This window comes from Manis javanica, chromosome 5, assembly GCF_040802235.1.
Source record: "Manis javanica isolate MJ-LG chromosome 5, MJ_LKY, whole genome shotgun sequence".
NCBI classification, from domain to species: domain Eukaryota; kingdom Metazoa; phylum Chordata; class Mammalia; order Pholidota; family Manidae; genus Manis; species Manis javanica.
The window spans coordinates 169,147,796-169,160,692 of NC_133160.1; the positions used below are offsets into that span (position 1 = coordinate 169,147,796).

The 12,897-nt window shown below is 52.1% G+C and overlaps 1 long non-coding RNA gene across 1 annotated transcript in view; it reads left to right on the forward strand.

Annotated features, from left to right (window-relative positions):
- Positions 1 to 11,020, forward strand: part of LOC108409746 (uncharacterized) — a 31,727-nt gene extending 20,707 nt beyond the window's left edge. Inside the window, exons 2-4 of the long non-coding RNA XR_005053843.2 lie at positions 3,048 to 3,211; positions 8,831 to 8,954; positions 10,931 to 11,020. This is a non-coding gene — a long non-coding RNA (uncharacterized lncRNA). The remainder of the gene's footprint in view (positions 1 to 3,047; positions 3,212 to 8,830; positions 8,955 to 10,930) is intronic.
- The last annotated feature ends 1,877 nt before the right edge of the window (positions 11,021 to 12,897 follow it).

Genomic DNA, 12,897 nt, shown 5'->3' on the forward strand with positions numbered 1-12,897 from the left:
TAGATCTGGGCGTGCCAGAGCTTCAGGCCAAGAGTGCAGATGTTGAAATTGACGCTGGTAAGGTTCTGGTCTCAGTCCAGAACTTTCCCTTAAGCAGAAAATACTATGTCCCAAACTTGTAGGATAATTAAGTGAAATTGGTGTAATTTGCTCTGGCTAATGTTTCATTCATGGGTGGCCACGTGGCATTGGGGCCTAAAGCTGAACTCACAGGCAGCGTCCTCACATTCCAACACAGAGTTAGTTAGAATAACAGCAGTTCTTGCCTATAGCCTGCTTCCTGGGTGTCAGTCCTCAGTGTCCCCATGTTACAGGTGAGGACACTGAAGCACGAAGACGTGACATGCTGGTAGGTGGCGCAGCTGTCTCTGAAGCCAGATGTTCTAAGTCACAGGTGTGACCAGGGCACTGTCCAGGTGCAGAGGCTGGGGCTCTGGGGCAGACACCACCTGTCTCTGGGCTGGAGATCTTGAGCAAGTCACAGAGCCTTACCTAGCCTCGGTTTACCCAAAATTAAAAAGAGAGTAAGGCAAAGCCATCTCCATGATGTCACCTCCAGGGACCTGAGACTTGGTACTGACTGAGAGCTCCCTGTGGGCCGTGCTGGTGGCTGTGTCTGTTTCTGCAGCCTCTGACTGGGGCCTAGCACTCTGTCCCACGCTGGTCCTTATGTCTGTCCACCGAATCAACTAATCAACGGAGGGCTGCTTCCCAAATGGGCTCCTCTCTGCTGTTCGACTGTGCCTGGACTCTTGGAAAGGGGGCCAAGGCAGGGGGGTTGGGGCCTGGACCCATCAGGGTGAAATCAGGCAGTACTGGGTGGGAAAGGATGTCTGCTTCTGGGTGAGGTGGCTGGGGAGATGGAAAGGGGAGGCAGCCCAAGGTGGAGGGTCCCATCTGCCCCTGCCCTGCTGTGCACATTTGGGGAGGTCGCTGACCTCTCTGAGCTTCTTTCTCCACTTGTGGATCTCTCCGTGGTAATAAGCATCGTGCTGAAGATCACACAGGATAATATGTGTAAAGGATGTGATCATCGTCTGTTTTGATTCCCACCTTTCAAAGTTAGTTGTATCAGTTGGATGAGTGTATGGCTGGAGGAGAGGTGAGGCCCAGCCTCCTCAAGCCTTGAATACCAGGCTGGGGGACCTGGACTTCACATCCTGACATCGGAGGAAGCCATGGAGGGCTGTAAGCAGAGAGGGGAGTTCCTGGGACCCTCCTGTGGCCCCGGTGGCAGTGATCCAGCACTGTGGAGGAGAATGTGTCAGCCAGGGCCTATCTGGATTACAAAAACACATGCCCTGTGACCCAGCAATCCATTTCTTACAGAGCCCACCACATGCATGAAATGCCAGGTCTGAAGACCAGGAATCAGCTGCACCATTTACTAAGGGCTGCTAAGTGCACTGTGGCCGGGGCCAGAATACAATGCAGGCTCCCCCCAGAATGTGGCAGCTCTACATGCCCTGCAGAAAGAGCCCCAAGATGCAGGGAAAAAAGCAGATTAAGTGCAGTGTAGGGGACAGAAGTGTTTGTAAATGCCCAGAATAGCTCTGGAAGGGCATGAGAAGGGCCCCTAACAGTGGTTGCCTCCAGGGAGTGGACTGGGTGCTGGAGGACCAGGGAGAAGCGAGCTCTGCCTTTTCCCATCACCCTGTGGGTGCCCCTTGATTTACGAGATTGAGCCATATCCACGAGTTACAGTTCACAACAAAAATACCATTAAAAAATATAAGAACGGTGCCAGTGATGGATTCCAAGGCCTGGCCCAGGTGTGGCCATGTGGATACAGAAATAGCGACAGGCCAGGAAAGTTCTGGAACTCTAGGTTTGGTCAATCACCATTTGCCACATTTCCTCTTCCCAAGAAGCTGAGGCAAGTCACTGATTCTGTCCTCTCTCCCCTCAGATGAGTCGGTATTTGGATGGGTTTGCAGAGGGCGTTTCCTGCATTGTGCTTGTTAACTAACACTTACGGAGAGAATGACGAGGTCGCACTTAAGGACAGTGCCTTGAGAGTTGTTACCTTCTGCTCAGCATGAGGGACCACAGCTGGGACAGGTTGGAGGGGGCGGGACGGACCCCTGAGCAGGCAGCCTGGAGACCTCTGCTGGCCTCTCCCACTTGTGTGAGTGTGTGCAATCACTCTGCTTCCCTGTGCCTCAGTTTCCCCATCTACACACAGGCCTGTGTGTGTGTGTTGGGGGTGGGGCACGTAGGTAGGAGAAAATGTGGTTGTGCATACACCTAATAGACCTGAACTGTGTAGTGTCCTGTGCCTCCCTCCTCCCATCTATAAAATGGGATCATTACCACCCCGTCTCCTTCACAGAGGATCAGGGGATAACTTGACCACAGTCAACACTCTAAATGTTTCCGAGGGGTACGTCTGCAGATGCAGCAATTTACAAAGCCACTAAAGTACAGTGCCATTAACTGAGAGCCTGCTGAGTGCCCTGTGCTGTTCCGAGGACTCCTCACATTTAATTGAATCCCACCCCCAGCGTGAAAGCTCCAGGGGGACTGGACTTCTGTCTGCTCTGTACACCGACGTCTGTGGTGCCCAGCACACAGCAGGCAGCCTGCAAACACCTGTGTGTGAGTAGGCCTTTCTACAACTCTACAAAGGAAGCCTGGAAGTCACCCTAACATGTAAAGACCTGTGAGCACAGTGTGTTGCTGATGACACGAAGCTAACCCGTGGCAGCTGGCATCTGAGCCCGGATGGTCTGCACACTCACTCTCACTGCACAGGGTGAAGGGCTGTGCCCCAAGTCTGGCAGAGCAGAGCTGGAGGACAGGCCCTGGCCCCTCGTGCCTACTCACAGTGGATGGACTTGTTACTGTGCTCACCTCCTCGGTGTGGTTACCATTTGTGCCCCAGAAAAATGACCACCAACTCTGTGCCAGGTGTTCACTGTCACTCGTGGGCATTTAAAATGCAAATGTCACGTCACAGAGTGCTTGTGCTGCACAGGGTCGGGGTGTCAGGGGTGGGGGTGGCTCCAATACCTCTCCCATCATGGGGCCATTTCTTGCTGTTTCAGTGCCTGTGGGACTCTTTCTCCTGCCTCCAAGTGGAGCAGCCAGCCAGCCCCCTGGTTGCTCCGTGAGCCGTACCCACTGCCAGGACCTGGCGCCCCTGCACACACAGCACATCATGCAAGGCAACCAGGGGGATGCAAAGGAGCAGGACACAGAGGAGGCAAAGGTGAGTGCCGTGCGCAGGCCAGGCACAGAGGGACCCCAGCTGCCGGGCATGGGACTGAGCCCTAACAGCCGCATGTTCAGTGTTTTCTGTGCTCCGAGCTTGGGGCGGGCACTCCTGTGTGCTCTCTTTGAATTCTCTCAGCCTTGGGAGGTTGGTATTTTCATCCCCACTTTTCAATGGGGATGAAATTGAGGCACAGAAAAGTCCAGGAACTTGCCCAGGGTCACACAGTAAAAGGCAGAGCAAGACTGAAGCTCAGAGAGTCTGGCTCGTGAGCCTAACCATTCGAGGGAACTTGGGGTTGCTGGCAAAGATTCTAGGGTGAGGTGAGCAGTTCTCACTTGGGGGATGGCCCCAATCTCCTCTTTGCGGGAGAAGCAGCTGGTGAGGGGTAGGGTGGAGGGCAGCTGGTGGGGCTACATGGGAGGTGGGTGGGCTTCAGAGGCCAATAAGTGGGTATGGGAATCCCAGCTTTGCCACCTCCTAGCTGTGACACTTTTCACAAGACATGTTAATTCTCCAGGCCTCAATTCCTTCTTGGTAAAATGGGGATAACTTTGCCTACTTTAAAGGAATTTCTGAGGTTTAGATGACTGTCGCCTACCAAATAACTGTTTCTGTAACAGGTGCACAACAAAAGTTTTTCCTTTTTCACCTTATTATTGTAATAGTTCAGGTGAGAGATGACCAGGTCTGCTTAGAAATACACAAATAAAAGCAGTAACCATCTCTATTAGTTAAGATCAGTCAGCTGTACATAACAAAACTCCCCAAATAGTAGTGATTTAACAAGATAATTTGTTTCTTTCTTTCTCATATAAATGACATCTGAAGGTAGGTAGGTCAGGGCTGGTATGGAGGTATCACAATCAGCAGGGCCCAGACTCCCTCCATCTCACTGCTTTGCTACTCTTAGCATGCTACCTCATGATCCAACGTGGCTGCTTGAGCACCAGCCTTCATGTCTGCATTCTAGCCAGTAGGAAGGTGAAAAAGATGCCTTCCTTTTATGAAGATGTTGTAGAAGTTGCCTGCAATCCTTCACATTACCCTTACATAACTTGGTCATATGGCCCCATCTGGCCATGAGAGAGGCTGAGGAACATATTTATTCCAGGTGGCCATGTGCCCAGCTGAAATTCAGGGCTCAATTCCTAATGAAGAAGGGCAGAATGGATACTGGGGAGACAGCTGGCCACAGAGAACTGTGCTGAGCTTAGCTCAGGGCCTTTGCTTTCTTAGAGCCAAAGCTGAGACCCAGTCAGAGCAGCACGGGTTTCGTCTAGACCTTCCCTGTGTGACCCTCACAATAAAGAGATGGAAGTCTAAGGCCTTTCCCGAGATAATAGGTGCAGGAGGTGGTGGGGCAGGATTAGAATGTAGTACGGCTGCCTCGGTTACCTGAACAGCAGCCCTCAGGGCTGCCGGGGCCCTGGCCCCTGGCCCCTGGCCCAGCTCTTTCAGCCCTCACAGCTAGTGGGGTAAGAGCTGGCGTTCCACTGCACAGAGGAGGACACTGGGCACAGAGAGGGTAGGTAATGTGCTCGGGGTTTCACAGCCAGTAGGTGGAGACGTTAGGACTTGGATCTGGACAGTCTTACTCCTGAACCCATGCTTTAACCACCACCCTCCACTGTCACTTAGAATCATAAACTGTCTCTTTGGCATCTAGTCTGCAAACCTGGTTAAAGTTGGGATGAGAAATTAGGCATTGTCCTCCACTAAGAAATAGAAAAATATCTCTTGCCATTTTGGTTTATTTCAGAAATAAATGAATTAGAGTTTTGACTTAAACCAGGACTGTGATATCTAAAGGCAACAACCCAGCCTTTAACGGTTTGACTTTTCTCATGGTGTCCAGAGCCATGGGGTGCAGACACCATCTGTGATAAATGGGAGGGGTGCTGCGTGCCCCTTAACAAGACCACTGCTCTCACGCAAATAGCTGTGACCTAGACCTAGCTGGGGGAGCTGACCGCAAAACTCACAGAGGCCAAGAGCCTCTTCCTAACCATGATTATAATCATCAGAGTTTGGTCCATTTTCCAAATGAATGACATGATAAGTTGCATAAACTGAAATATTGTTCTCCTTGAGACCTGCTCAGGTGCCTTGCAGAGCCCTGCTCATTAGCGTTGTTCTTGAGGTTTTCCCTCCCTGATAAGGAGAAGGAACACAAGTGCTGAATCCCTGCCGCGCGGCAGGCACATGCTGGCCCTTTACAAACATCAGCTCGTGCACCAGAAAGTCCACTTTGTGGTGTCACAGTTGGGAGCTGCAGAGGGAAAGGTGGCCTTTAAACTCAAGGGTTGTCCGAGCTGGGGGGTGAGCCCGTATCTGTCACCCCAGCCACTTGCCTCTTCTGCTCCAGCCTGCTGACTCCCAAAGGGGGTTTTCATTGTAAAAGAAAATTCTGTTCATACAACTAAATATCCAGAATCCATTGTTGCACTGTGAACATGAAACACCTGTGACTGCCAAGAATCCTGTTGGAATGATTTTTTCCCCCTTGAATTTTGCCAATCAGCTGATTTCCTGCTGCAGGCTATTCTTCCCTTGCTCACTCATGTCCTACTTCACCTTTTCCTTTTTAACTGATGCACTCAAGTGTGCGGGGCATGTTCTCCACCTCGATCACCCTGTGCTAATGATCAGCTCACCGGGTACGTGACTCTATTTAAGGCAGAGTCAATTTGGTATAAATCCTGTGTGAGAAATTCAGTGAGGGCAAAAAGCTTCAGAGAAAAATATCCCTGCAGCCTTCCCAGCTGCCTGTGTCTTAGTAACTATGGTTTCTGGGCAAACTAAAACACACTCAGAAAGGATCTGCTTTTAATAAAGAAACTGAAACAAAAGGCCGAGGATGGCAGTAAAATGATAAGCACATTTATTTTGATTTTTGACTTACGATACCAGAATATGGAGAAGTACAATAAAATACATTAAAATATTCCATCTAATTTTAAAAAACAACTTCCCCTCTGTGTACAGCAGAGGAGCTGAACAGGGAGAGAGAAGGTGGCCGTTGTGCATAGGGGCGGAGGGAACCTGGCCCGTGTCCCACTTGACCCCAGGCAGCTGTAGGGTCCCCCTCAGGAGGCATGACTGAGGCGTGGGTGGTGTGCTCCTGGCTCTGGGCATGGCCCTGCCACTGAGTGGCCAAATCACGTGATCTTTCCGAGTGTCTTCCTGTGGCATGGGATGATAATACTGGCTTTAGCTGGAGAATGGGAGCCTCACATGGACGTGTGTAGGAAAGCCCCCGGGGAACTTGACTGTAGAAATGATTACTCTCAGTGTGTATTAGAGGAAATCAGAGTGGCTGGGAGCTCTCCAGGGTTCTGAAAGATTTGTCCATCCTCTCAGGCTCCAGGGATCAACAGTGTGTGTGCACAGAAGGGAGCAAGGGAGAGTGTCATTATTGTACACGTACGGCATGCTGGGTGCTCCACAGGTCCATCTCATTAACACATGAGGTTACTACCCTGTCTCTGCCTCTGCCTGGCTCGAGCTCTGCCCTCCAGCTCCTAAGCCCCCGATGCCGTGCGCTGACCTCCGTGCTTTGGTCCCCAGCACATCTGTCCTGTCTGTGACAGCGCCAAAGCCTCCTCCATTGGCCGGTTTTGCGTCTCCAGGCCCAGGGAAGGCCAAAAACTACAAAGCTGAAACAGGTGAAACAGAGGCTTTTAAGGCCAGATTTTGATTACCGTCTGCCGTTTTGGACACATGCCCATGTTCGGTTTAGGAAACCTTGAAACTGAGCCCTGAAGGCAGGGGTGTTCAGGCTGTCACTCTGTAACTCCTCCCCCTGTAATGAATTGTTGTGATAATTTAATTACAAGTCAGCCTCCACCGTTAGACTGTGAGCTGCTTGAGGGCAGGGCCTGTGCCTCATCCTGCCCCCAGCCTCTGAGCCTGGCCCAGGGCCCCATGAGAGCAAGGCCCACAGGCATTGTTGATGAATCGAGATGTGCAGCAGGCGGGAGGGTCAGCCTGTAGCACGGGGGTCCCCCCCAAAGCCAGCCTCAGCAGGGAGGGCACTGTATTCGTTCACACTGGCCTGCATGTGGTAGGCACTTAGTGGGTGCCTTGCTCTGTTCTGAAAACTACGTATTAACACGTTTCATCCTCTCTGCAACCCACAAGGTAAAAACTATTATGACCCCCATTTTACAAGTGGGGAAACTGAGGTGCAAGGATGTTACTAATTTGCCTGAGGCCACGTGGCCAGTAAGTGGCAGAGCTGAGACGTGAACCCAGGCTGGGCAGCAGTCAAACTCAGATGTTAACCCTCTGCCCCTGCCCCTGAGGTGGGGGCTTGGTCCCCTCCACCTGTGAACCTGGTTCCCTAAGCTGTGGGTTGCTTTCTTGATCGTGCCCAGTGATGGTTCCACAGCTCAGCCAGGGGGACCGTGTCCCCACTTCCACACCTGCGGGGCGACACCGGGCAGTGATCGCATCTCTGCGTGCCTTGGTTCCCTCGTCTGCAGGGATGATCCCTGCCACCCTGCAAAGGTGCTAGGACGTCAGAGGCCACGTGGATGAACGAGGAGTGGACACCTCAGTATATTGTCATTGTTGTAAACTGGGATCCGAATGTGGTCAGTTGTTGACAGTCTTCAGGCTGTCCTCTGTGGTATTTCTGTTTCCGAAAAGGAAAGGGGGCTGGCCTAAAGGCAAGAAAAGGAGACCCCCCCCCCCAGGGATCTTTCTGTCCCCCGTGCTCCTAGGACAGGATGAGATGGTTGGTTTCCTGACTGGGTGTTCAGTGACACTTAGCTCACCATGGGGCCTGTGCTGGGTGCTGGGCATGGCCGCGGTCCCGTCTCAGGTTTCATCTGTTTATCAGGGCCCTTGATTATTGGGGACCTCACACCTCAGGGAGAGAGGGCAGGGTGTTTGGTTCTTTAGCAAACAGTTCTTAATAATAAGGTTCCGGTGAGCTAGCTAACCGTCATTGAGGCTTAAAATGCCCCTCCCTACGCGCTGAGACCTTGGCCCTCGTCCCCTGGCATCTTGAGCTGAAGAGGGGAGGTCCCATGCCAGCTACTTCCCTCTGCTGTGAGCGTCGCCTGCTCATCCAGAAGCGTGCATGCTTTTCTCTTCATCCTCAGGGTTCATGCGTTTCTAAAGAGTGGGCCTTTTCCCAGCGTTCCTGTTAACCCCTGCGGACAGGCCTTTTGGTCTGAAGACTGGTTTTTCCCACTCCAATGCCCACAGCCTTTCTCCTCCCCCAACACAAATCCTTCTTGATCGGAGGGTAGGAGGCTCTGTTCCTAGAGCACGTGGGCTGCACAGCCCTGTGAACAGGTAGCCTAATGTCCATTACACGGAAGGCGAGTATGAGGCTCACCCACGTTTCGTGCACCCCTGCCCCTCGCACAGGGAGCCCTACTTCTGGCCCTTCCATCTTTCTTCAGGCTCTGAATAAACCAGCCATTCCAGTATATTTCCTTCTTGAATTAACCTCCATCTCATTGGTTACATTAAAAAATATGGGCAACCTATGACTTTATTTTTATAAAAACCAGAAAAGTAGAAATAGCTGCTGACCTGCACTGAACTCCCCTCCCAGCCAAGTTGCTCAGAGCTGTCGTGTTCCATCTGCTTCTGGCACAGGTATGTGATCTTCCTAAATGAGCAGAGAAGTCAGCTGAGGGCCAAGCACCCGGAACTGCCTTTTACAGAAATCACAACAACTGTGGCTGCTCAGTGGGCTCAGCTGTCTCAAGAGAAAAAGCAAGTGAGTCCTTTTCTGAGTGGAACGAGGTCAGAAGGGGCCCCAGCTGTCTGCTGCCTCGATTAGGAGCTGTTCTCTCCAGGTCCATCTTTTCACACCACAGCGAGAGGGAAATTTCTGGAATGCAGGCATGAGGTGCCTCTCACCGGACTCCACAGAAGCAGCTACGGGGTCCCTATTGCTCTTGGCATCAACCGTCTCCCAAACTGATTAAGCAGAATGACTGATCCATGAAACACGGGGAAGTTGTCAAATGAGTTTAGGAAATTCTGGAGTCAATTAAGTGAAATAGCTATTCCCCTCTGCAGGATTTTGGAGCATTTTATGTAATTCTCTTCATTTTAGAAATATTTCAGCTGAGTTCCACGCTCTCCTGGAGTGCGGTGTGGACAGAGAGATGAAGCAAAGCGTTTAGGGGCAGCAGAGTGGCATTTCTAGGATCAAACTAATTTCTACCTAATTGCACCATGGAACCGCCTTTCCACAGAGCACAGGTCAACCTCCTCCAGAAGTTATGTTCTCAAGGTCGTCAGAAGAGAGGAAACTCCAACTTATATAGTCAAAGCTGTTTTAGCACGGCATAGATGTCCGATGTCAACTTCTGCCCCTTGCCACCACTGTAGTATTCAGCCACACTGATTAAGCCATGCCTGCTCCAACGTCACCTCCAACAGGAAGCCCTCCCATACCGGTCCTAATTATGTCTGACCCTAAGGCCCATACTTTTCCCAGCACAGCCCCCTGCCTGCAGAGTGTCATTTCTCCATGTTAAATGCAAAGACCCAGAGATGGTTTTCAAACTGCTGCACTTTCAACTTGTTTGGGCCATACCAAGCCCTTGGTTCAAATTAGTACAGAGAAATCCTAATTTTGGGGGGTGTCAATAACACCCCTCTCCTTCCTACACTGGTTTGCAGCAAAATAGGAAATAGGTGCCGTAGCCCGTCAGACACCTGGACAGCTCCAGGTCCTCCTGCTCAGGGCAGCGCCCGACTGTGCAGCGGAGAGCAGGCCAGAGCCCTTGCTTGCTCGCTGCCAGCAGATCCCAGGAGGGAAGAGAGAAGGCGGGGCTCCACAGGGCGGCTCTGGTTTTGACTCCCAGTTTACCTCTCAAATAAGCCCTTCCTTTCCACCCTGGAGGGGAGGGTGGGGCAGAAAAGGCCAGGAGGGCTAAGTTAAGGGAGCCCCGGTCTGTACAGCAGGAAACACCGGAGTGGGGAAGAAGAGCCCCCACCACACGCTCCTATGCCAGACAAATTGAAGCCAGGCCATTGTGGTTCAAGTGGGGGTGATGCTGGGTAGGGCCGGTCACTGCCTGATACACTGACTTAAGCACTTGACGTCCCAGTTGGAGGGGCTGAGGCAAAATTACAATTGGCTTTGCAGATAAGCATCGTGGCCGCAAAGCCCAGGGCAGAGAGAGGCAGAACCTCCAAGCCAGGGTTTCTGGGAGGCTCTGAGCTATTTGCACGATTTCAGAATTCCCTCACCCTCTCCCTGCCTCAGCTGCCATCCCTGGAGCTCCTGCAAGGCCTGCGTTTAAAAGCCCTGCCTTACAACATGATCAACGGCCCCCTCGGTGGACTCAGACCCCTGCAGAACGGGACAGAGGCCGTGTACCACAGGCCTGGGGGAAAGAAGGTCCAGAAGCCTGAGCAAAGAGGCCTGAGGGACTATCAGCTCCACGCTTTGCAAGACCAGCCCAAAGTACCCATGTCTTAAAGACTTTTTACTTACTAACACAATCCTAATCCAAATTACCAGGTACTTAAAGTAAATGATCGCTGTGTATATTAATTAAGCCCACAAGGATTCTTAAGGCAGACTTGGCACACACACCGAGCCCCGTGCCAGCCTCTGGATGGAGATGAGTCAAAGGCCCTGCCTTCAGGAGCTCACAGTCTAGGGGGTCAGGACCCCTGAATTGGCACGCACAGTCCAGGGTGAGGGGTGCCTGAGACAGAGGTCTGTACCCACAGGAACTCCAGGAGCAGCTGAGTGTGGGAGAGCGTGGCGCAGGCTGGGGGCATCAGAGAAAAGCTCTCCAGGAGGTGGATGTTCTGTGATGGTAAGTACCATGTGGCCGGGGGGTGCCGTGCTGCAGTGCCCCCGCAGCAGGTGTGGTAGCTTGGGCTGGTCCTGTGCTCCTTCTTGCAGGGGTACGTTTACCAAGCAGATGAGGCCAGAAAGAGCTACCTCTGTGAGCTGCAGGCCTACCTGAGCTCCAGCGCTTTCCGTGCCTCCCTGCGGGGGTGGGTGGTGCACAAGACCCAGGCGGTGAGCGGTGGTGGGGCTGGCCATGCGGGCTGACGGCTTCCTGCCAGGCCCGGGCTCCTGGGTCATCTCACAGCTAAGGTGTGTCTGGAAGGCCCTTGGTTTTAGCCCCAGCCCAGTCAGCATCCTGCCAGTCACCCCTGATTTAAAGCCACATCCTTCTATGTTTTGGCTATTAACCCCCATCAGACACACGGTTTGCAAACCTTTTCTCCCGTTCCGTGAGGTGCCTTTTCATTTTATCGGCAGTGCCCTTAGCTGTGCAGAAGCTTTTTGGTGTGGTGGAGTCCCACGGTTTGTTTTTGAACTTGAGCCTTTAGTGTCAAATCCAGAAAATCATTGCCAAGACCCAGCAGCAAAGAGCTTTTTCCTCGTTTTTGTCTAGGAGTTACAGTTTCAGGCCTTACAATTAAGTCTTTAAGCCATTTCAAGTACATTTTTGTGTATGGTGTCAGAGAGGGCCCAGTGGCATTCTTTTGCATGTGGCTGTTCAGCTTTCCCTGCACGGTTTACTGAAGAGACAGCCCTGTCCCCACCGTGTACTGAAACCGCAGTGCTGTTGCCACACACAAAAGGCAGCTGTGTGATTTAATTAACTTGGTTGCAGTAATCACATAACATAAAGGTATATCTTAGCATCACCTTGTACACTGTAAATATATATTTTTAAAAATCTGTCAATTATACCTCCATAAAGCCAGGGAGGGTGGGGGAGCCATTCTTATCTACCGTCTTCCTCTCCGGCTCTTCAGGCCGGGGTGAAGACAGCTCCTGAACCCGATTAAAGACAAGAGGCATCCCACTCTCTCCAACTTAGGAGAGCGGGCAGGTGGCGCTGGCCCCAAGGGGTTCCCTTTATCCTTAGAAATGGAAAGGAACCGGAGTGAGGGACCTCACGGCCTCTCAAACTCTACTGTGCTCAGATCGCAGGGAGCCTTGTCACGATGAGGGTTCTGATCTGGCAGGTCACGGCCTGCATGTCCAGCACGGCCCTGGTGCTGCTGATACAGGGACCACACTCTCCATACACCGGGGCTCCGGGTACCTACACACATGCCACATGTGCGGGAGCCCTTCTGCAGGCCCCAGTGAGACAGGGACCCTGGGCTTAGACAGAGTGGGGTGAGGGCCTCTGGAAAAAAACGCAAGCAAGAGAATCCATGGTGGGATTTGCTCCGGCCTGCTGGGGGGCCCACTTGTTTTTCTAACCTTACCCAGGTGCTGCTTTTCTTCCTCCAGCCCTAAACAGATGATTTGCAACCTGGGCAATGTAGCAAACAAGCCCAAAACAATCTAGTAAAAACAGGAAGGATCCCATCTTGAAAATAAGATTGCATCTTAAAACCTAATTAGTTAAAAAGTACGTTTCTTAACAGACAGACAACAACAGCCCACCTTGGGGGCAAAGCAGGCAGCCTTGAGTTTCCTCTCTAAATAAAAGCCTCTGCCTTGCTCTCCTACCTTGACTGTTTGCGAAGTTCATTCTTCGGCTCCGTGAGCAAGGACCCCGGCATCACCAGTACTGGCTGGCCTGAGGCCCACCAGGATGCTGGGGGTTTCCATGGAGCATTCAGAAACTGGGCACACAGGAATGGGAGGATAAATACCCTAGCACCGCCCTACCCCCCTACCCCCGACACACGCACACCGTGGGACAAATCCTAACACCTAG